At 38.0% G+C, this 25,609-nt stretch overlaps 1 long non-coding RNA gene across 6 annotated transcripts in view; it reads left to right on the top strand.

Annotated features, from left to right (window-relative positions):
- LOC131762250 (uncharacterized) overlaps positions 1 to 25,609 on the top strand; it is a 94,010-nt gene that overhangs the window by 68,049 nt on the left and 352 nt on the right. For 4 of the 6 annotated variants that reach the window (XR_010842152.1, XR_010842153.1, XR_010842156.1 and 1 more), the window contains 3 exons: positions 1,906 to 1,959; positions 8,734 to 8,871; positions 10,486 to 10,646. This is a non-coding gene — a long non-coding RNA (uncharacterized lncRNA). The remainder of the gene's footprint in view (positions 1 to 1,905; positions 1,960 to 8,733; positions 8,872 to 10,485; positions 10,647 to 25,609) is intronic. The other 2 variants (XR_010842154.1, XR_010842155.1) reach the window with 2 other exon arrangements.

Genomic DNA, 25,609 nt, shown 5'->3' with positions numbered 1-25,609 from the left:
ACACATGAAGAAACTAAGACAGACAGAAGTTAAGTAACGTGCCTAATGTCATATGGCTAGTAAGGGGTTGAGTTAGAATTTGAATCCAGCCAGTCTGACTCTAGAGTGTGTGCTCTTAATCTTTATGCTGTGAGTTTTAGTATTATTCACCCTGAATATAATGCCCCTCCACTGCTCCATGATATAATATTGTGCTCATCTGATGAATACTCTCAACCTAGGCCTGAGAGGAAAACTGTAATTCAAGTAGCAGCCGAATTCTAAGGGACAAAAAATGATGCCATGGGACTTCCCTGGTGGCGCAGTGGTTAAGAATCTGCCTACCAATGCAGGGGACACAGGTTAGATCCCTGGTCCGGGAAGATCCCACATGCCACAGAGCAACTAAGCCTGCGAGCCACAACTACTGAGCCTGTGTGCCACAACTACTGAAGCCCACGTGCCTAGAGCCCCTGCTCCACAACAAGAGAAGCCACCACACTGAGAAGCCCATGCACCGCAACAAAGAGTAGCCCCCGCTCATCACAACTAGAGAAAGCCCTAGCGCAGCAACAATGCAGCCATAAATAAATAAATAAATATTTTTTAAAAAATGATGCCACCTTGTCTTATTTTTTAATTTAAAAAAATTAAAGTTTTTAATGAAAATTAATTTTTTATGTTTTTAACTTTTTTCTATGTTTAGCATTTATACTGTAAGATTTGATTTGATTTAAGTTCTTTTTTTGGAGAAGTTGTTAACTCCAGGCGTGGGGCAGGGAAAATAAAAGGTGATTCTGGAGCATCTTGTGATGCCAAGAAAAGTAAGGAAGTACTCAAAAACCACTGGCAGCATATCAAAAAGACATAGGGACCTACTAGAAAGGACTTTCAGTGACCAAAGATGAAACAATTTGAGCAAGAAATAAATAACAATAGGATTGGATTATAATCCATAGAATAAAATAAATATCCATGAATCTTATTGATATTAATAAATTTTTTAAAATAAATGTGGGTGACGAGACAGTCTATCTTACATAAAAATTCCAATTAATAAATGTGGAAGAAATGAGGAAAATAGAAAACTGAACACAGAACACCACAGTAATATTTGTTGCAGGCAAGATCCATCAGCGGGTACTAAAATCAGTGGAATAGAAACAGGATATTTTCATAATCTCAAAGTGTCTCCCCCAAATATTTATTAATTATAAAGGTAAAAATAGTAACTTTATAGTGGAGAAACCTGGCAAATAGCACCTTAACCAAGTGATGGGAGTTAACATCACTGGTATAAGATACCAATATCATGAACTCCTGGATTATGATGTCCTAAGAAGGACACATCACTTCTGTGAATTCTGATCAAAAATGCATAAAACTCAATTTAATCATGAGAAAATAGCAAATTCGATAGAAAACCTAACTAATATTCTTCAAAAGTGTCAAAGTCATGAAAGACAAGGAGAGACTGAGGAATGGGTCACATTGTTGGAGACTAAGCAGAGCTGACAACTACATGTGAGATCCTGGATAGGATCATGGAAAAGGATGATAGGGAAAACAGGGTAACCCAAAGAAAGTCTGTAGATTAATTATTGTTATTCTCTATTATTAGGTATTATAGCAATGTTAATTTCTTAGTTTTGATCATTATACTGTGGTTCATGTAAATTGTTAAATGTTAGGGGAAGGAACATCAAGTGTACACAGGAACTCTGTGTTCTATGTAACTTTTCTATAAGTCAAATTATTTCAAAATTTAAAAAGTTACAAACAAAACATAAACCCTGATCTTGCATTGTTTAAGTAATTGTTTAAATGACCTATTCCAATGTTTCTCCAAACACAGTCATCTGAATACAATTTCAGTATTTTTACCAATCTACCAAACATTTACTGATTTCTGGCACTGTTTTACAGGGGAGGAAATTGAGGCACAATGAAGTAAGTGACTCAACATCACAGAACTAACAGGTAACGGAACCAGGATTTGCCTTTAGGCAGTTTGACTCAGTCTGTGTTAACTTCTCTTCTAGACCACCTCCCTCCTGTACCCAATACTGCGATCACCTGTATCATTCTTTACTTACTAGCTTCTTTAAAGTTGAGCCAGTTTATTTTAAACTTAAAAAACAGCAATTAAACTATATTATAAGGTCCTCCAGATAGGAATTTTTGTTCTCTCTACTGATGTACCACAAGTTCATTGAATAGTGCCTGGCACATTGAAGGTAGTACTCAATAAACATTAATTGAATGAATGAATTAAAAACTTTATATCATAACTGTAAATGGAAAGCCAGAATCATTTTCCAGAAATAGAAAGTAATCTTCAAAATAAATATGATGAGGGACTTCGCTGGTGGCACAGTGGTTAAGAATCCGCCTGCAATGCAGGGGACACAGGTTCAAGCCCTGGTCCAGGAAGATCCCACATGCCGCAGAGCAGCTAAGCCTGTGTGCCACAACTACTGAGCCTGCGCTCTAGCGCCCGCAAGGCACAACTACTGAGCCCGCGCACCTAGAGCCTGAGCTCCGCAACAAAATGAAGCCACCACGTTGAGAAGCCTGTGCACCACAACGAAGAGTAGTCCCCGGTCGCTGCAACTAGAGAAAGCCTGCACGAGGCAACGAAGACCCAGCGCAGCCAAAAATAAATAAATAAAATAATTTTTTTTTAAAATGTAATGCAAGGAAAAAAAAAAGTAATGCAAGTGTTAGAAGATATTAAAAAAGGATACCAGTTACAAACAGACTTTCTCCTTTCTCCTTGATTTAATCAGAAGGTTTCAATTAAAATGACAAAGAGAATAATTTTCTGAGTAAATAGATTTTATTTAAAGTTGTATCAGTTTGCCACCTAAAATCAGCACGCAAATGTCCAAGGTAAGGGACCATTCTTCGTGGAAGGTGGCTCTATTCTAAAGGGACCAATCGAGTGAGGGCTCATGTGAGATTAGACAGCTCAGTCTCTCTTGATCATTCTCATGCCTTAAATGTCATCTCTTCTCTTCTGTAATCTCCCACCTCCTCTTGATTATCTCTCATTTCTTTTTTTTTTTGATTACTTCTCATTTCTATCTCTAATCCCCCATAGAATTATTTTTACTTCTTGTAACACTCCTTAGTGCATACCTCTTTAATAGCACTTAAAATATAAATTCATCATTATTTTTCTCCAATTCTGTGTCCTTCACTTAAATTATAATTATGTAGGGCATCAGGGAGTGTGTAATAGCATATTTATATCTCCAGAGCTCTTACCAGTATCTAACAAGATGGTAGGCCCACAACAAACTGTTGAATTATTAAATTAAGAAAATTACAGAACTTAGAGGGGGAGAAAAGAACTGTGTCATTTTCTGCCATCCTTGAAGCCATGATTTTGTCCTCACCTGTGTCTGAAAAGCTTATTATTATTCAGATCCTTTATAAAATCTTCCCAAACACACATGAGGGTTCTCCATGAAGATGAAAAGTAAATAGCAATCCTTTCCTTCAAAAGCTCTCAGAATTAATTTGCTTCCTCGAACAATTATAATATATTGCTCTGCCTTTGCAGAATATTTGCTAAAACCTGGATGGATGCCTCCATTGTAGACATTACTGCTGTATTTTTGTGGCTTGCTTATAAAGTGAGGTCAGTGCTGAGGTCACTTCTCTGTACCTGGGTGATGATCTCTGCTCTTCACAGAAAGGATGAGGGCCTGTCCTAGCTGACGTTAGGTTAACAAGGTACAGGATGGCAAAGGAAACATACTACAGAGCAGTATTCTTTTTTTTTTTTAAGGAAAGCTAATTAAAAAATATATATTTATTAATTTATTTATTTTTGGCTGCACCGTGTCTTCATTGTGGCATGCGGGATCTTTTTAGTGTGTCATGTGGGATCTTTAGTTGCAGTATGTGGACTTCTTAGTTGCGGCATGCATGTGGGATCTAGTTCCCCGACCAGGGCTCAAACCTGGGCCCCCTGCATTGGGAGCACAGAGTCCTACCCACTGGACCACCAGGGAAGTCTCAGAACAATATTCTTACTAGAAGCCAGAAATGTAACCTTCCTTGGACATCTCTTGAGATGGTTAATAGCAGTTTCTTTTGAGTATATAATTATGTCTAGATAGAAATCAACCTGTTAACAACTATTGCATTTGAGAACAAGATTCAACATATGAGTACAAGACCTAACATGGGGGCACATGGCAAGCATCCCTGAGATACTGAGCTAAAATTACCTCTACCTTATGAAATTATTATACAGAAATCAATAGCTTTCATACATACAAAAAACACATAAGAAATATAATGGAGGGACTTCCCTGGTGGCACAGTGTATAAGACTCCACACTCCCAGTGCAGGGGGCCCAGGGTTCGATCCCTGGTCAGAGAACTAGATCCCACATGCATGCTGCAACTAAGAGTTTGCATGCCACAACTAAGGAGCCTGCCTGCTGCAACTAAGACCCGGAGCAACCAAATAAATAAATAAAGTATTAAAAAGAAAAGAAATATAATGGAAGAGAACAATCTATTATAATAACCCATAATATATATAAAATTCTTCATTCATTATAAATGTTACTAGAACTTTAAAACCACACTCAGATACCAACTTTCTCCTATCAGACAGGCAAAAACCCAAACATTTTACAACACACTGTTGGCATAGCTGTCAGAAAACACGTACTCTTATACATACAGTATAAAGTGACATAGCCCCTATGGAAGGTAATTTGGCAATAGTGCAAAATTACAAATGCATTTATCTTTATCTTGCCAATGCCTATTCTGGAAGTTTATGCTTTATACCAGCAATGTATAAAGTAACTGATGTGCACTGTTACTCATTTCAGCATTGTTAGTAATAGCAGACAACCGGGGGAAAAATCAAGCATTCATCAAAAGATACTTTGTACAAAACATATTTGTACAAAAATAAATTATATAAACCTCAATTGAGGGACATATTCCAAAATAACTGACTGGTATTCCTCAAAACGGTCAAGGTCAACAAAACCAAGGAAAGTCTAAGAAACTCTCACGACCAAGAGGAACCTAAGGAGACATGATGAGTGAATGTAATATGATCTCTTGGAACAGAAAATGGTAAAACTAAGGAAATCTGAACAAAGTATAGACTTTAGTTAATATTAATGTATCAGTACTAGCTCAATAATTGTAACAAGTGTACCATGCTAAAATAAAATGTAAATAATAGGGGAAAACAGGTATATGGGAATTCTCTGTATTATATTGACAATATTTTTGTAAGTATAAAACTGTTCTTGGGCCTCCCTGGTGGCACAGTGGTTGAGAGTCCGCCTGCCAATGCAGGGGACACGGGTTCGTGCCCCGGTCCGGGAAGATCCCACATGCTACAGAGCGGCTGGGCCTGTGAGCCATGGCCGCTGAGCCTGCGCGTCCAGAGCCTGTGCTCTGCAACGGGAGAGGCCACAACAGTGACAGGCCTGCGTACCGCAAAACAAACAAACAAACAAACAAAAAATAACTGTTCTTAAGAAATGAAAGTTATTAACAAAAATAAATTATCAGATAGCCATGTGATGGGATAATTCTATGCAACATTCCAGAAAGAAAAAGGAAGCTCTTTCTGAACTGATAAGGAAAGATCTGCAAGTTTGTAAAGTGAAAAGAGAAGTTGTATAAGCACTTGTATTTGTCTTAAGAAACCATGTGTGCACACACAATACCTAATAACAGTGGTCGCCTGTCAGGGCTAGAGTAGGAAAAACAGGGTGGGAAGAAGAATACACGCACACACACACACACACACACACACACACACACACACACACTAACTACGTGAATGGAATACCTAGTTAACTAATTTCGTTAACTCCTGCCTATAGGACCCTCTGTGAATGAGCGGTGAGATGGATGGACTCCGGGGTAAAATGTGATTATTGCTGAGAACTCCCTTCCCCAAGTGATGAATCTTTCTACCATCTGCATCTCTATAAAATCATTTAAAAAATAAGTATAAAATTAAAACCAAACTGATTTGAGCCTGCCAAACTTATATGAACCAAAACACCTAAACCAGTTTAACTAAAAAATCATGTTGCCCCTCCATAAAATCCTCAGTTTCTTTTTCTGTAAAGTGAGGGTAGGCTCAAATAAAATTTTGTTTTGAAAAACTCTTATCATTGATTGAAAGAACGACAATTCACGGGTAGGGAAAAAAAAGAGGATAAAGGGAAGAATGCCAGATTCATAAACTTTGAAATGAAGAGCAAGATAATGAAAGTTTGTTATTTTTGAAAAATATTAACAGAATCAAGTTCTGTTCTACCTCTAGGAAGATATTCCTTCATTGAGTATTTTAACAGTAGATAGAGGGACAGAATAATTTGAAATTGGAAGTTTCTCATTTAGAAAAAAACACTAGTGATTGGAAGAGTAAGATTCATTTTACCTTTATTTCAAAGAACTTTTAGAAACAATTCAAATGGAAAGGCATTTAATTATATGAGCTTCACAATGACATTATCTTCAAATGAGGCCTGCCTCCTAACATTTGAGGGGGTCGAGGTCAAAAGTACACACTGGGGTCAACAGCCACTGTATCTAAATACTTTAAAGTGATAAATCAAGCTAGCAAATTGTTAAATAGATATTTAAATCCTCCTATCTTGACATCTTCATAACAACCTAAAAGATTAGGTTTGAATTTAGATTTCTCAGACTCTTCAGAGTTCCATAGCAGATAATAACAGGAAGGAGGAGGAGAGCTGAACCCTAGCCTCTAGCCTGTGACTTATCCATCCTTGGGAGGATAAAGGTGGGAAAGAAGCCATGGAAGTTGCTTGGACCAGGTGACCTTGGAATTCCTCTGTCCAGGTTACCCCACATGTGGTCTGATAGAGGACATACGGGCTCTGAGTAGGCAATTCCCCTTAGCAACACAGACATCTCACTCCATAGCCAGGGATAAAGCCAAAGGAAGGCAAGGGTAGGGTCCTCAAAAGTTTGGGGACCAGGGTCAGGGACATTTCTCATCCCGGTCTAAGGGTGATACTGCTTCAGATACTTCTTAGTGATCAGTCATCAGATGAGGGAATAGAGAGTAAAGCTTTCATTCTTTTGGGTCCCTTGGAATATCATTTTGCAGTGGAGATTTTTATTATGATAATATTAATTGACAAATGGAGAAAAATAAAAAGATGGAATGATTTGTCTTTGGGTATCATGCAACATTGAGATTTTCTGAAATTCAAGGTCATTTAAAATAAAGCAGAATTGGTTGATTTTTATTATTATTTAGTGCAGTTTTTACATAGTGTGTGATTTAAAAGGTAAAAGGTAATCTCTAGAGAGGAGGGAGGGAGGGTAGTGAGAATGGAGACTTTTACCCTTCAGTTGGTACCACTCTTTTCTTTTTTTTTTTTTTTTTCTTCCTGTACGCGGGCCTCTCACTGTTGTGGCCTCTCCCGTTGCAGAGCACAGGCTCTGGACGCGCAGGCTCAGCGGCCATGGCTCACAGGCCCAGCCGCTCCGCAGCATGTGGCATCTTCCCGGACCGGGGCACGAACCAGTGTCCCCCGCATCGGCAGGCGGACTCCCAACCACTGCACCACCAGGGAAGCCCTAGGTACCACTCTTGACCGTTGGGTTTTTTATTTTTATCATGTAGATATATTGCATATACGTTAAAACCACAGAACAACAAAAATTAAAGAGCTTCTAATAGTCCCGTAAGCAAATACAGAATTTTGAATGTTGAATTTAATTATCATCTATATTTCTTTTGGTTCCCAGATGAAGCATTACCAACACAACATATTAGGCAAAGTGATAAATACAAAAACTCTATTTTTTCTTAATGGCAACATTCACATTTGAAGCAAGCTGTCAATAGCAAACAGCTTTGCTAGAGTAGCCTGGCTTAGCAGATGTCTTTGTTAGGAATGTGACAATTATCACCATTATTTATTTCACTGAATATCAAGTGGTACAGAGGGAAGCCAAGTCCTCATCAATAGTGCACGTGGTTAATTACATCATGCTATCTCCTCACATGCCTTATTCTTTGTTACTTGCTCTTGAAATTATCATAAAAAGACATATCTGACCGACTTAAAACCAAATGCAGTTCAAAGTTACTATCAGCTATCACACAAAACTATGTAGACTACATGGGGAAAAGGAGATTATTTTTTTCCAGCCACTATATTTGCTGTTTAATAATATTAGGTAACATTTACCGAGGGCTTAGTCTATACCAGAGAATGAGTAAGCATTTTACATGCATTATCTCTCTTCATTATAATCAGAAACTCCCCTGATATTTGCATATATTCTTTCACCTACACTGTGCCGTCCTTTTAACATGTTATTATTTGTTACACTAGTCAATGACTTGTTTTGATATTATGAATATCATGAATTTTTATCCATTGACTATTTCCAACTATGGAAGTTCTATTATGAATGGAAAATTTATATTACAATAAAGACCAAATCACTGAGGAAAAAAACATAAAAATCTTGCTCCCCCAAATAAGCTAAATTTTATTCTTAATTCTATAAATTTACTTAAGGCAACTCTTTCTATTGAATTCAAGAATTCAATAAACAATAAAGCACTCACTATGGGAGCACTTTATATTCATTAGGTTGGATACAGAAATGAATTAGTCTGTCCCTCTCTTCTAAGTATATGGTCTAATGGAGAAGAGAAACAAACAATTGGATGCCAAACTAATTGTGGTAAATTCTGTGTTCCAGATATCAACCAAGTACTTAATAATGCGGGGAGGCTGTTGTTTTGACTTTGGTGATGGGGAAAGAGCATTTTGGAGGAGAATGATGTGAATTAGGCTTTGAAGACCAGGTAAACTTGCAAAAGCTGATCTGGAAGGAAGGGTGAGTGACAGAGGAAATAGTTTACAAAAAGCAACTGAGCATAGGGCCTGTTTGGACTTGTCACGTGCCAGGGTGCAAGAATTTAGTGGGAGATAAGGCTAGAGTGATGGATTTAGACCAAATCATGGAGGGCTTTGACTGTAGAAGGCAATGGGTAGGAAAGGAAAGTCTTTGAGCTCAAAGTGACACACCTTTGGAAGATGACTAGCAGTAGTGTTCAGAAAAGCCAACATTTAAGGTATTACTGGGGAAAGACAATTAAATGAGCCAAAGAAAGGGAAAGGGTTATTGTTGTTGTTGCTGTTTAATGCAAAAGCACTTAACATGTGAATAGCAAAGTTGATTTGCTATTATTCCACTAAATGGAGGAAAAACAAACTGAAAGCAAGACCATTTAGGAGGCTATGCAATGGTCCAGGCAAGAATTAATGAGTTTCTGAAGAAAGGTAGTAAACTGAGGAGATTGATTTGAAAGATAATGGTGGAAAGAGATCCCATTGGGATTTGAAAGATAATGGTAGAAAGAGATCCCATTGGGTTGATTAGCCAAGATCAAAAACCCAGGAGTGAGAAGTGATGAGTTTAATTTAGATCAGACTTAAAGGTGTCTGTAATACATCAGTGTGGGATGCTCAGCATATAGTTAGGAAAAGGGTGTAAATAAGGGAAGACAGATAAGGGCTAAAGGTACAGAGCTGGGAGTCAGTCTTATAAAGAGGAGAGCTAGATAGATCAAGCTGTAAAATAGGATGAGATTACCAAGGGACTGTCAAGACTTAAGACAGAGAGGGCTGAACACTGAATCTTCAGATTAAAGGGCTTGTTTCAAGGTAGGGAAAGTGTGAGGCAGGTTAGGAATCTTGGGAGAAAACTAAACAGAAGCAGTCCATGAGGCAGGAGGACCAAAAGAATGTAATGTGGGCTCCAGTGGAGATGAGAGTTCTAGTAAGAAGAGGGTGGTCAATGTTGTCAAATTCTGCTGAAAACAGAATTTGAGGAGAAGGTCTATGAAGAGGTTTTGGCTTTAGGACTTTCCATAGGCTGATGGTGCTGAGGATCAAGAGGGAGAAGAAACCAAGGTAGATGAAGAGGAAGATGATAGACAGAAATAGCATGAACAGAAATTAGAATCAAGGGAGAGTATTAGGCCAGGAAAGAAACGTTTGTAGACATCAAGGGGGGTTGGGGGACGCACAGAAAATGGAAGGGGAGTAGATGAAGGGGAGGAAATGGAAGAGGATCAAAGACAAGAAGGACCCAGGGAGGGAGGAGAGAAAAGGAGAGATGGAAACACTGGCCTTAGAAGGAAATCAGGAAAAGTCTTCAGAGACTGGAGGGAAGACAAAAGGAATGGGTGGTAATTTGAACAGAATGAAATTTATGTAGTATTCATATCAGGTGTTCTCCAGCTTCCCATAATGTAGGTAGCAAAAGAGGGTGGAGATAGGCATAGAAATTGAAAGTACAGAAGATTGGAACAACAGCTATGTGTGTTATAAGGGTGAATTGATGAGAGGTAAGAAAAAGAATTCCCAGGGTTATTGAATTCCCAGACATACAGGAAAAATACATTTTAGAGCATCCTATCAACCCGGTTATGTCTATTTTCTCCAGAATTGTTCAGCTGCCTAGAAAAGGAACAAGAAGAAACAGATGGTTGGCTTAACCAGGTCTGGAAATTGACACGATGGTTGTGACCCAAGATGAGTGAAATAAATCATTAGTATGCAGGTCTGGCGAGCACAGTGGGAAGAACTGTCCCTGAGATTCCTCAGGTAGGTGGCTTGGTGGCTTGTGGCTTGGTGGCCATCCTGAGAGGCTTGGTGGCCATCCTGAGAGGCCAGGAAGGCTGGCAAATGGAGAAAGAGCAAAGGGTATGGGCCTGAAAATGTGAAGGATGGGTCAGAAAAAAGTGAGGTAATAGGAGAGATAGACAGATAGATAGTGGTCAGAGGAAACTTTTCAAGTTTGAGAGTCTCAAATGTGGAGACGTTATGGATGATGGTGAAAACTAAGGTGTGGCGACACTAAGGGAGATCTGAGGCAGAATGAGATGGAGCCACCGAGCTCAAGGTGAAGGAACTGATAGGTCAGAGAGTTAGAAAGATTATCAACATGGAATTTGAATCCCAAAGGAAAATACACTGGCTATAGGTGAGATTTTTTTATATGACTAAGAACACATTAATGTGATATTAAAACACATGAGCAGCTAGAAAAATACTTGGAAGGAAGACACTCAACCTTGTTCATTCAATAAATACATATTGAGCTGTGGGTTTAATGTGAAACTATATGCAATAAACATGATGTGGTGGATTCCTCCCAAGCAATGGTTTCATTAAGATTAAGATTTTGCTTCCCACTGTCAAAGAGTATAACTTAGCACCTGATGACCTCATACTAAAAATGAAAAATACAAACTTGGAAGAAAAAAAACAGTAGAAAAGCTAAACCTTGTCACATCACCATATACTTAAATGTTGAACCAAGTAAATAATAGTGATTCCCAGGAAATTACTCATATTCAGCATGAAACTACTAATCACTCCCTAATGTTTTGGCTTAGAGTATAAACTTTCACACTCAGAGACTCTTTCTACAGTTGATGAGCCCAGACCTGCTGCCTGTCTCACTCTGTGTTGTCATAATACTAGCTTGGTGGTGGGATATCTGTAGTCACAAATGCAGGAACCACAGTAAACTGGGCTCACTGGTCCTTTGTCACCCAGATGGGGACACAGCCACAATTTTCTAAAGTTCTAAAAATAAGTTGTTCTTTTAGAGACAAGTACTCTATTATATACACTCATCAGGAGATTGTGCAGAGTTTGGGATGTTGTAATCATCCAACTTAAAGAGGAATTGTTAGCCAGATGTTGAAAAATATATGCAAATGGGCTCTTGGAGTACATGTTATCTCTAAATCTTCCCAGAGAATGTTGACCTAGTCCTAAAGCATTTATTTACACATTCTTTTCAAACCATCTTTAAACTCAGAAGCCCTATTTTGCATCACATAGGTTAGTCCAATATAGACAGTGTTGATAAATGTTGAAGCTGAGTGATGGATATGAAGACTTACTATACTCTTCTCCCTACTTTAAATATGTTTGAAATTTTCCATACTAACAAGTTTTTTTTTTTAAAGGCAAAAAAGGAGATAAGTCCTTTTATTGTGCTTGTATAGCAATGAGACCCCTTTCTTGCTTTTCCCCTTCCTGCTGACATACACTGTAACCTATCAGAAATTGCTTATCCCAGTTCCAAATTAGAATGTACTAACGTTAAGATTTGAATGGTATAACATCATTATTATTTCAAATATTCCTTCATGCTTCATAAAACTCTTCCATATGCTGTCATTTCATTTACTTCCATGGAACTTCTGTACTCACAGGCATTCTTCCAAATAGTTGCTATCCCAAAAGAAAACAGGCTTTAATCATTCAGTAACCAATCTTCATTGAACATCTAGTATGTGCCATTATTTTAACATTATTTTTATATTCCATGGCTAAATATCTTTGTAAGGAAAAAAATAACACCCAACAGAAAACTTTTATTTGCTCCATAAACATTTATTAAGCACCCACTATCTGCAAGGTAGATACTCCAGTCTTGGCTACACATCATGCTGGGAACTTCTGCATTGAAGCAAGAATGGGTGAGGTTAGTGAGATGGCCCTTGCAATGAGGGAAGAGGAGCTTTTTAAAGAATGCATATCCCCAGGCTCTGCACACAGAGAGGTTTAGGTCTGGGTGGTTCCAAAAGGGTTGGGAACCCCTGGTCTAACTCACCAAGTCTGATGGGAACCAGAGCAGACTCTAGTCTTACTGAAGCTGGCACTGCCATCTATGGAGTGTAGTTGGTGGGTGTAAAGCAGGCAGGATACGTGTTTGCAGCTTCATCCTGATGCTGAAAAGGATAAGAAAACAGGGTGCAAGCCTAGAGAAAAATTCAGCTGGATTTGGACAAGTGGTCAGGACTCAGAGCTGACTGGGCTTAGGTTCAAGGCTGGGCTTTGGTCCTGGTGGAATTCTCAGCAGGGACCCAGAAAGGATTGATTGTATATTCATTCGGTCCCTTTTGTGTAACAGGCAGTGTGCAAAGCTCTTTACTTACAAAATCTCATTTCATCCTCATGACAGCCCTGTGAGACAGGTTGACTTGCCCAAGGTCAGATGGCCAGTAAGTGGATGAGTTGTATTTGAACCTAAGTCTATTCTGAATGCAAAGCCTATACTCTTTCTGTCTCTTTGTGGTATCTACAGGGACTGGGGCAAAGGCTTGCCAGGCTTACCCAGGGGTGATAGCTAGGAAGATCATTTGACAGTAAAGGACTGCTCACATGAGGCATCAGGCAGCTGACTATTTCCATCCTCACTCCACTCACTAGTGGTTAAAATAAATTCTCAGGGACTCGTGACTGACAGAGTCCTCATTATTCCCAGATTATGTCCTAGGCAACATAGTAACATTGGCAAATTTGTCTTTGTGTCCCCAGCATCCCCAAGTTTACCTGTTTCTTCCCCAATCCCTGAGAAGGGGCCTACTGTCCTCATGATCTTCACCTCCATTCACATCAAGTAGTACATGTCTGATGACGGATGAAAGCATTTTGCTTTTGGGACCTACTGCTTTTGAACAAAGAGCAGGCAGTTAGAGGAATGATGTTGATATCAGAGGCAGGAGCTAGGAAGGATTGGGGAATATGCTGAACTCCCTGAAATCACACTTGTAGATAGGTGGTAGCACATTCAAATGGATCCTGTTGCTACCTGAAGAGAAGTGATAACATTTCAGGGAATGGTATGATCAAGAGTCCTGCTGCTCCAGAGATTCTCTTGAAGTACTTTTCATCCCACTGTACCAGCCTATCTGTACAAAGTCCTCCTTTTCACAGGGAACAATACATATGTGTGTGCTTCTCACAGAGATGGTAATCAGTGAGCATAATCCATCAAAGCCTCTTTCTTTTGATAACTGAAGTTATAGACCCAGACACTGCTTTATTAATATTCCAAATACCAGTACTGCCCTACCCTACAATAAACAGAGTAAACAAGTGTGGCTCTCCTGGTACTCACCCACCACCCTTCAATCATTGTTAATGAGAAACCGAAATTTTGGAATTTTCCTCTACTTATCAAAATCACTTGTAAGTTCAAAAATGTTCTGGCAAATATTTTTGATTAGTGGGTATGAAATATGGATAGATGGTGGATGGGTGGATGGATGGATGGATGGATAGATACATAGATTGATTTAGATTTAAAGGTGGTAGTTTGGGACTTCCCTGGTGGCACAGTGGTTAAGAATACGCCTGCCAGTACAGGGGACATGGGTTCAAGCCCTGGTCCCGGAAGATCCCACATGCCGCGGAGCAACTAAGCCCATGGGCCACAACTACTGAAACCCGCGTGCCGAGAGCCTGTGCTCCACAATAAGAGAAGCCCCCGCTCACCGCAACTAGAGAAAGCCCGGGCACGGCAACGATGACCCAACGCAGCCAAAAATAAATAAATAAAACTAAATAAACTTTAAAAAATAAATAAAGGTGGTAGTTTGTTTGCTGAAAGAATATAGTAATGACCTGTAAATGTGATAACATTAAGCTGGTTGACAATTTTCTGTATCCTGTGTATAAAACAGAACATAGTAATTTTATAAGGCAACATAGTAAAGTAGACCAAAGGCTTGGCTTTGTTGCTTTTTTTTTTTTTTTTTTTTTTTTTTTTAAGTTTTTGGCCGCACCCCATGGCATGTGGGATCTTAGTTCCGACCAGGGATCAAACCCGCACCTCCTGCATTGGAAGTACAGAGTCTTAACCACTGGACCGATCGCTGGGGAAGTCCCTTCGCTGCTTATTAACTGTGCAACTTTTGTAAATTACTTGACTTCTCTGAGCCTTGATTTTTGCCGTGATAAAATCAAAATGGTAAAACTTGCCTCAAGAAGTTTTTTGTGAGGACTGGGTGTAATATATGATATGTTAAGTCCCTAACAATGCCTGGGACATAGGGACTCAAAATTTTGTTGAATGAATAAATAGTAGATGCTCAATACAGGCCATTTTTGTTATTTTTTTACAGTATTTGTCAAACTTCATAGGCTTTAAACCTGTCTATCCCATGTTCCTCATTAATGCTTTCATATTTAATTACAAAAGCAAACACATCTGTTGCAAAAATTCAGATTATATAAGTGTACAAATAAAAAGTGAAAGGCCCTACTTCCATACCTTAGAGGTAACTACTGTTAAGAGTTTGATATATATTTTTTCAGACCTTTTTCTAGGCCTATACAAATATATGATAGAATTTCTAAACATGAGTTTATACTATACACAGTGTTCTGTTACTTGAGTTTTTTATATAAGATCTTGGACATCTTTCCAGACGCAGTATTCTATTTGTATGGGTTAGACTGTAATTTATGATACAAATCTCCTATAAATGGACAATTATGTTATTTACTATTTTTTGCTATTTCAACCAGTGTTGCAATAAACATCCTTATGCAAATATTTTTTGGCATATATGCTAGTTATTTTTCTAGGATAAATTTCTAGAAGAGGAATAGCCTAGTCAAAGGACACACACACACATATTTTTTAAGGATTAAGCTATAGGTACAGGCTCTTTTAATTTATTTTATTTTTATTTATTTTTGGCTGTGTTGGGGCTTCATTGCTGTGCATGGTCTTTCTCTAGTTTCAGAGAGCAGGGGCTACTCTTTGTTGCAGTGCGTGGGCTTCTCATTGCTGTGGCTTCTCTTGTTGTGGAGCGCGGGCTCTAGGCACATGGGCTTCAGAAGTTGTGGCTCGCAGGCTCTAGAGTGCAGGCTCAGTAGTTGTGGTGCACGGGCTTACTTGCTCCGTGGCATGTGGGATCTTCCCGGACCAGGGCTTGAACCCGTGTCCCCTGCATTGGCAGGCGGATTCTTAGCCACCAGGGAAGCCCCAGGACACTAGACTCTGCCAGCTTGCATGAAGAGTGTTATGGGCTGAATCATGTCCCCTCAAAATTCATGTTGAAGCCCTAATTCCCAGTACCTCAGAGTGTGACTGTATTTGGGCCTTTAAAGGGGGTGATTAAGTTAAAATGAGGCCATTAGGGTGGGCCCTAATCCAGTCTGACTGGTATCCTTATCAGAAGAGGAAATTTGGACAGAGACACCAGGGATGGGCATGCACAGAGGAAAGACCATGTGAGGACACAGAGAGAAGGCACTCATCTGCAAGCCAAGGGGAGAGGCCTTTGGAGAAGGCAGCCACCTTGATCTTAGGCTTCAAGCCTCAGAACTATAAGAAAATAAATTTCTGTTGTTTAAGCTACCCAGACTGTGGTATTTACTACGGCAGCCTGAGCAAACTAATACAGAGGGGTTTTTCTCAAGGCCCTGGTGGCCCTTCTGCTTTGAGCTGAGGTCCATATGGTATAAGCAAGCTGTTCAAGCCACTTGTTCCCTACTTTCTTCATCCCATGCTCTCTCTGTCCTTTCCTTTATTGTCCTCACTCTCCTTGCTCATTGTAGTTTATTTAATAAGGGGTGTTTATTATGACCCTTGGGGGGAATTTGAAAGATGTTTGGATGTTTGTGAACAATTTGTTTTTTGATGTGCCTCATTCTGGTATGGCATTAAAATAACAGGAAGAAGATATTAAGGTATTTTCCCATTGACTTATCCTCCATTTTCATTATGTGAACTATGAAACAAAGAAAATCTTTTCCACATAATTTCGCTTACATTTCTTCCACTGATTGGCTAGGTCGAGTTCACACACCCCTTGAGACCGCATTTTAACACATTCCCCTCTCCCTGACCATCCCCTCCCCCTCAGCCTTCATTATATCTGATGTGTGTGTTTCTGGGAGAAAGTAGGGAGGAAACTTGAAATTACCCGAGGATCCACATTCTGCTCTGCAGCCATCCTCAGTAACTTTCACATATTTGACATTCTTTCAATTTCCTGAAGAAGAGTGACTCACCCAGAATTACACAGCCACAGTAGATGGAATAATTGGTCTCAAGGTCTTCTAATATTTCTTTCTTCCTTCAGCAGTTCCTTTCACTTGTAAAGTGAGAGATTGCTTTGCTGGAGACTGCTGTGTGCTAGAGACAAAAGGAAAGGAAGAGGGAAAGTACCTGCCAGTGACTGAAAAAAGGGTTATACTTGTATGATCTCTTCATTCTCTGCATTTTCTTTTCAGAGTACACCGTTGGTTGCTTATGTACCGCATAAACCTAACGCACCGTAGGTTTGGGGAGCTTGTGCTTACTTTTCCCCAACAGGGTAGTAATGTATCTTAGGAGGCTAAGAGTCAGGCCTGCCTCTACTTCGAACTGATCAGGAGGGAGAGAGAAGGGTGAGAGGCAGCAAGGATGAAACAAGAGGAGTAAAGGTGGACCTTCTTCTCTCTGAGCAACCTTGCTAACAGAAGTGTCAGCTAAGCCTTTCATTTAAGTGTCAGGACGATGCCAAAAGCAAACAAACACAGAAATCTCATGGGGTTGTTAAAAAAAACAAACAAACAGATAAATCTATCTGGGGGTGATGGGGAGATTGTGTAGGAAAGTGTTTTTTGGTTTTGTTTTTTGCATGACTTTTTTCTTAATGTGTTTGTATGTGTGTAATGGAAGCTGAGGATAAATTAAAGAGCAAATATGAAGATAATAATCCTTCCTATTTGCAATACTCAAGTTCCATTTTTTGGCTCTTTTTTGGTGTTGCTTTTTCTATTCTATTCAGTTTCCTAAGACACATATGAACCCTATAAACATATGCAATTATTTCCAAAACATTTTGTTATTTTCCAAAAAATTTGGGGTGTCTACCAGGTGCAAGGCATTATGCTAGGTTTGCACAAAATAAAAAGATAGCTAAGCTTTAGTCTATCCTTAGGGTCTGCAGTCTCATAGTGTTCCCGGTGAATTTGAGGTTCTTGATGTCTCATTGCAGACAGAATTCAGTGAGAGACAAAGTGACAGGTAAGAAGTGGATTTATTTAGAGAGAAACACACTCCACAGACAGAGTGTGGGCCATCTCAGAAGGTGAGAGGCCCTGAAATATGGCGTGGTTAGTTTTTATGGGCTGGGTAATTTTATAGGCTAATTAGTGGGAGGATTATTCCAATTATTTCAGGGAAGTGGTGGAGATTTCCAGGAATTGGGCCACCACCCACTTTTTGGCCTTTTATGGTTAGCCTTAGAACTGTCATGGCATTGGTGGGACTTTCATTTAGCATGCTAATGTATTACAATGAGAGTATGATAAGGCTCAAGGTCCATTGGAAGTCGAACATTCTGCTATCTTGCACCAGTTTGGTTTTAACCAGTTTTTGTCATGTCCTATGCCTATGTCATTTTTTTCAAGGTTGTGACCTGCCCACTTCCTTCCTGTTTCAATAGCAAAAGTAATTCATGGTCATGTTTGCTCATAGATTTGTAAAAGCAGCTAAATTTTACAAGAGAAAACATTTTAATTGTCTAATGCTCATTGACAGCATCTAAATGTCACTGACATTTAGCTCAAACCAAAATCATATTTTGAAATAATAAGCAATTAAATGAACACTTTTATCAGAAACAAGGATTTCAGAACAGTTTGCTCACTTGTATGTTGTAAATTGTAAAAGGAAAAGAGTTACACCCACACCATATGTGAACTATAGGGCTATAAAGTGATATAATATCATCTGCAATACATCTGCTTCATTTAAATGCAAATTCTAACATTTATAGTTTCAGTTGTTGGTATCGTGGCCTTATACATAACATGAAAAAAATAATATTTGAGGAAGTTCTTGAATATGTAGGTGGCTGATGATAAGATTTCTTCCAATTCTTAAGATATTAGATCCTATTAAGACACAAATGTAGCCTTTTGAAATAAGAATTCCAGGAGAAAATACCTATAGTTCAACATTAGTGTTTAATGCTGTGCTGCTACCATTTTGGATACTAAAGATGGCCATTATTTTTGTTTCATAAAATATGTTTATCTGTTTATGGTGGTTGACTGGCAAGATGTTATCATTTACTGCCAAATTTCTAGAAGCAAATCAAGGAAAAAGAGTATCAGCTAAAAAATAAATAAATAAATAAATCTCAGTCACAATTCCTTCCATGAAATGGATCACATCATGGGTAACAATCACAAACATTATCATTTGATCTTTTATTTTTTTATCAGATGCATAAGCATCTCCCTAAAATAGGTTCCAATCAATGTCAAATGCTTAAAGGTATAGTACAAGAGAGTCTTTAAGTTGTTGGGAGCCTCATAAAGGGAGTAATGACACAGTATTTTAACTAATACTAAGCATTTGTCCTCCACCAGTAAACTTTCATGGTAATCCAATGCAATTGCTTCACATAAAGCAAGCACATTAGTCTGGCACAGGCATTTGCTTCCTCTCTGAATTTCCTGTTTTCCTGGATATGAGATCTCTGAGGTCCACCTTCAGGAGCTAGTCACTCACTCAGAGGTCTGCTAGGAAAAGTGATTTTGAGAGGGTAAGTTCCTATTGCTTAAAGTGACAGCCTTGTTCTAATGTAACACGTTCCATCTACACAAACTTAAGTACAATTCAATTCACTTCACAAACCTCTTACCTAGCAGGAGGCATTCAGTCATTGCCAAAGTCAATATATTAAGTCTGGTTGTTGAAGGCAGCTGGTTTCCCATAAAACCATGCGTCCCTATTTCCTATTTCAGTCAGTTTATTATTCAGTGGTAAGAAATGCCAAAGGGAGTTGGCAACAATGGCATTTTCCACTTATAATAGATTTTTTTTAATGTACTTTGGATTTTTTTCCAATATTGTGTTCAGTGGTATTTCTACCATGTAATCAGATTGGATGGCTCACAACATGGTGATGACTGGCAAGGAAACCTTAAGGTAAATGACTTCCTCTATTCCCTCAATCCCAGAGGCAACTGTGCTGCCAATCTTATTACCAGGGACATGGAGTCCTCAGAGGAAAGTGGGACTCTGATCTGCATTAGAAGTAAGTTTCCAGGAGAGCCCTGGAATTTGAAAATTCCTTGAGGCTCCAGTGTTAAATTGAGATAAATGAGGCCTCCCGGGGCAGTCTGGATTCAGACATCCTATTTCTGTGCTGCTTTCTCCCCCACTCCCTCCTTGGCTGGTGGGAAAAAGAAAAACTCCTCCTTCTAAGGTAAAGAATTTAAGAATGAGAGCTATTTGCTGTTTGTTTAAATCTCTGGTCTTCAAGTTGCATGGTTCTCTCATTTTATTTTATTTTATTTTTTTGTTTTGTTATTACTGCTGTGTCTTTTGGCCTCTCTTCCTCTGTGGGGTAAAGTTTGATCTTTACAAAGGAAGAGGAAGTATGAGGCTTTATTTTTTCTAATTTCTGTTCACTCTTGTATAACCTTGCAAGTGTCACTTGACTTCCTGTACCATATAGATTCTTAATCTATAAAAGGGCATGTCAATATCTATTCCCTTTCATTTGTAAAACATAACAGTGTCAATTATTTTAGTTAAATTCTTTGACCTCAACAGAACTTTTCTCTCATAACTATGCTATTTGATCGTGAATTTAACACTAGAATGCACTATTAGTTTTCAAATATTTAAATTTTAAATACAAAAATATTTAAACCATACTTACCTTGATTCCCTGTGTTTGTATTTCATTACACTTAAAACAGATTTTGTGGATGGTAGAATATTTCTTTTGGGGAATATCTTTAATTATGAGGTTTGATATTCAAAATCTGACTTGAACAAAATATACTCCCATATTCATTAATAATATGAAACTAAATTAGCTTCAGCTTTTGAGAATACGTTATGTCTTTTTCACAAGAAAAAAAGTTTTAGTTAGTTAATGACTTTATTTTACATATCATTTCTTAATGCTCGTCTACTGTTCTTCAAAGGAGAAAAGTACTCAAGGGCTTTTTGGATATTTGGACATTACTGTAAACAAAGAAATATTACAGATTGCCTAACCCACTTCATAAAATACACATCTGAAATTTCAAGCTCCACTCCTACCACCCAGCCTATGTCTGCTAAGTTTTGGCAATGTAGTAAACAGAATAAACTTGTTCCATAAGAAGTGCCATCTCACTTATACTGTCATATTCTGAGTTGGTGTTTAAGGAAAACCTTCGGATAGACCTAATACCATTCATGTCTTTCTTCTTGAATTAAAGGAAGAAGTACCTGAAAATTGTAAAAAACAAACAAACAAACGAAAACCCATCTTACCCTTTCACCAGACCAAATGTCTAGCAAATGAGAATAGGATTCAGGAAAACAGAGGAACAAATCTCTCCATCTGATGTCTTGTGTATTTGAAAAGTGTGAGATATTTGAACTTTGTCTCAGGCTCTTACAAATTCTGAGACCTTGAGTAAATCACTTCTCTGAACATTGGTTTCCTCGTTTAAAAAATAAGGGTAATATCTATTCCACAACATTGTTATATCAGTTAAATTTGATTGATGTGAAATGGCTGGCTATAAAAATTCTTATTGTCAAGTCAACTATCAGATTATGATAGGTAGTCCTGCTCTATTACCAAAGCTAGAACGTAGCATATTTATCATAGACAATTACCAAAACAATTGCATTCGTATAACACTCCATAGTTTACAAAGTACATTCACCTAAAAAATACTTTCACTTATGCATATTCAGATAGTAAGCCTGGGTATTTTTTTGCCTATTCAGATATTAATTCTGGACATTTGGGGAGAAGCTTTAAGAAACATTCAGCAGCTGTGTGCCAGAGTTTTGGCAAACTGACATTCATTAATTATTTAACACATCTACATTGAACACACATAATATGTGCTAGTGCAGCAATTCTCAAACTTTTGGGCTCAGGATCTCTTTACATTGTTACAAATTATTGAGGATCTCAAAGACTTTTTGTTTATGTGGAATGTATTTATTGATACTACTGTATTAGAAATTAAAACTGATTAAGTTTTAAAATATGATTTATTCATTAAAAAACAATAAATCCACTAAATGTTAACATAAATAATACACTTGTAGGAAAAATAGCCATATCTTCCAAAACAACAACAACAAAATAGTTTGAAGAGTGCCATGCCATTGTTTTACATTTTTGCAAATCCCTTTAATATCTGGCGTAATATTAGACAACTTAATTATTTGTGTTTTCACATTCATTCTGCTGCAGTTAACACACTTCATGTAGTCTCTGGAAAACTCCACTATTACGCTCATGAGAGACTGAAAATGAAAAAGGTTAAAAAAAAAAGACAAAGTCTTAGTATTATAATTAAAATAATTTTGACCTCATGGATTCCCTCACATCTCAGAGACCTCCCTCCCTCAAGGGTTCCCCATTCCACACATTAACCACTGAGCTGGTGTCTAGGATTCAGTTGTGACTCAAGAAATAGTTGCTGAATGAAGTAATGAATACCATACCTTGTGCTAGGTGTTCGGGACACACAAATGAACAAGACAGAAGTCCCTGGCCTTAAGGAGCTTAGATTCCAATGGAAGAGACAAATATTTACAAAACTGTGCTATCAGTACCACCACTGGAGTAAATACAAGATCCTGTGGTGTGTAAGAGGGTACCTTGCCCAATCTTGGGACATCAAGGAAGGATTTTAGAGAACATGATGAGACTTAAAGGAGAAAGCCAGGTAAGGAATGCAAGTATAAAAGGAGAGTGAAGTGTCCCAGACACAGGGAGAAGCAAGACTTGCTAGAGTTTAGAGAGCAAGGCATGTAAGAAAATGTATCACGTAAGTTTCCTGAGGGATAATTTGAAGACTTTATATAGGGGACTGACATAAAGTTTAGAAAGTTCACTCTAGAAGTTCACTCTAGGTACAATGTGAAGAATGAATTGGAGTAGAACAGGGTGACAGGCAGAAAGACTATTGCAGAGAGTTGAGGCAGGAGATAATATTGGCCTAACCAGAATAGTAGTAATGGAGATGGAGAGAAATGCAGAAATTAGAGATATATGAGAAAGAAAAACTGCCAGGACTTTCTGATGGCTGTAGGAGGTAAGAGAGAGGGAAGGGAAGGGAAGCCACATTTCTGGCTTAGGCACTTGGGTTGATGATGATACCACTTAGAGACTGGGAACATAAAAGCACATATAATGAAAATGAGTTTAATTTGGGATATACTGTTTTGAGAACATCAAGACATACATTTTGAGGGCAGTCAGGTATGTAGATTTATAGAAAGGAGAGAGAACTGGACTAGAAATTTATACTTAGGAGTTATCAGCCTATATATGGTCACTGAGCCATGGAACTGAATGAGATCACTAAAGGAGAGTATAAAAAGTGAGATAGGAGTAAACTGACTAGGATACAACTCTGAGGTACATGGACACTTAAGTGACAGGCAGAAGATAAAGGTCCTAGAAGGTAAAATAAAGAAGCCTGAGATCTAGGAGGAAAGCTAGGAAAAGTGTGGTTTCACAAATCAAGGGATGTAAATACAGCAGGTCACTAGTATCAAATGTTCAAGTAAAATTTTTTTAAAAAGTGTCCACTACGTTGAACAAAAAGGTTGTTAGTGATCCTTGTTGAGAATTTCAGTGGAGTGATACAGAACCCAGAAATTTATTGAGTAAATAAATAATCTATTGAGTGAAGTTCCTGGGAAGGTAGGAAGAGACAGAATCCAAAGAGTAGGCCAAAGAGATGGAATACAGAGAACATGTAGAAATATGTGCCTCAAATGGGGGGGACACCTGATCCATTGTGATGTCTGAAAGGTGGGTGTAGATACAGGTAGGCTTATGAATGTGGAAGCAGGAAGTTGTTGGAGTTCCTCTCTGATGCGTTCTAATTTTTGCTGAGAATAAATTTTTCCTGAGGGAGTTGGTTTGAAAATAGTGGAGAAAATCTGAAGCGGCTGGTGTGGAAGAGAGCTAACTAAGGAAACAAGCATTGCTTGGTAAAGTTGAAGGCCCATTTAAGATTGGACATTACAAATATGTAGTGAAAATAATCCATATAGTCTATCCAGAATTTCAGGTCAGTTTTTTGTTTTTAAAAAGCTATTTCTGAATCAGAAGGTTAAGGTCTAGACTATATTTTATTTACAAATATAATATTGTAGACAGTGCAGTAGAGATCATGAAACTAATACAATAATTATCTCTCTCTCTCCATCCCTCCCAATATAATTTATAATACGCAGGTGCATGCACACAAACACACATACATTATGTATAATATCATTGACTATTAGAACTCCTCAGGGAGGAAGTTCCATAAGATGTCATCATCTCACTGCTTGTTACCCTCCATTTAATTTTCAGTGGAAAGTGGTGAAGCTATTATTGTGTGGGAAGGAATGTGTAAGACAATATGAACAAACCTCAGGCAAAGAACTTATTATTTATATTAAGAATTTATCCATTTTCAGAGAGCAAAATAACAAAATTCACCTCTCTCACTTCCATTAAGAGATCCTCCTCAAAGAAACATATCAACAGAAATGAGAGGCAGAGATTTTCTTTTTTATAAACTATTAGATTTTATTAAACAATAATAGTATTCAGAATAATTTTATATTTTAACATAATCTGTACATAGGTAACATTTATTAAGCATATACTCTGGACTGGGCACATCTAACTCTCACAAAAACTCCATTAGATAAGTATTATTCCCATTTATAGATGAGGAAACTGGATCACAGAAAGGTTAAGAAAGTTGTCCTTGGGCATTTGGCTAGAAAATGGTAGAGGTGGGATGTGAATCCACGCAGTTTGACTCCAGAGGCCACACATTTAAATTCTCTGCTGCACTGCCTTCTTCACAGAAGAAATTTAACAAAATTTTCCAAGTAAAGGGCTCCTGTGAGTTTTCAGAAATTTAACACAATGATTGGTTGAGCAGACAAATTGTAACACACTTTATGAGCAATTTAGTAACAATGGAGACTTCAGAAACAGTATCAAGACACAAAATAAGCTGTTTCCTTAGATAGAATTTCCATTAAAAATTTACTTGGAAACTTTTCAAGTATACAGAGGAGTGCAGACAGTAATTACAATTTAAAAACTTTTCAAGTATACAGAGTGCAGACAGTAATTACAATTTAACACTCATATATCCTCCACCTACCTTTAAGGTTTTGCCACATTTTCTGCAAATTAATTTTGGTAGAAAATAAAACATTCTATGAGGTGAACCCGGTTACATTCCCTTCTCCTCCTCTCTAACAGCTACTAACTGCTACTCTGAATTTGGTATCTATCATTTCCTTACATGATTTTCACAGTTTGATCTCAGTTTCTTGTTTTTAAACTTTTATTTATGGTATACCATATACATCTTTCTGTAAGTTGCTTTTTTTCTCAATTTATGTTAATGAACTCTAATAATAGCTTTAGTTCATTAATTTCCATCTTTTAGCATTCTGTGCACGTCAATTTGTCCAATAATATAACTTGTTCATTCTCCCGTAAGTGGACATTTAAATTGTTTCACTAATATAAGCAATGCTATATTCTTGTGCGGGCTTATAGCTACATTATGTATATATTCCATAACATGCAGTTTAACAGGAAAGATAATGCGTGTTAATGAACTATGCAAAAACGAAGACAGCGATTAGTTTTTATGAAAGGTACAAAAGATCACCGGTTGTTCTGAGCAATACGAGGCTACTTTCACTAGAGATCATTTGGGGACGGCTCCAACGACCAAGCGACATTCACTGCTAATTAACA

This window comes from Kogia breviceps, chromosome 9 (assembly GCF_026419965.1).
Source record: "Kogia breviceps isolate mKogBre1 chromosome 9, mKogBre1 haplotype 1, whole genome shotgun sequence".
Classification (NCBI taxonomy): domain Eukaryota; kingdom Metazoa; phylum Chordata; class Mammalia; order Artiodactyla; family Physeteridae; genus Kogia; species Kogia breviceps.
Note: the sequence above shows the minus strand (reverse complement) of the source record. Positions and strands in the feature narration are given on the sequence as shown.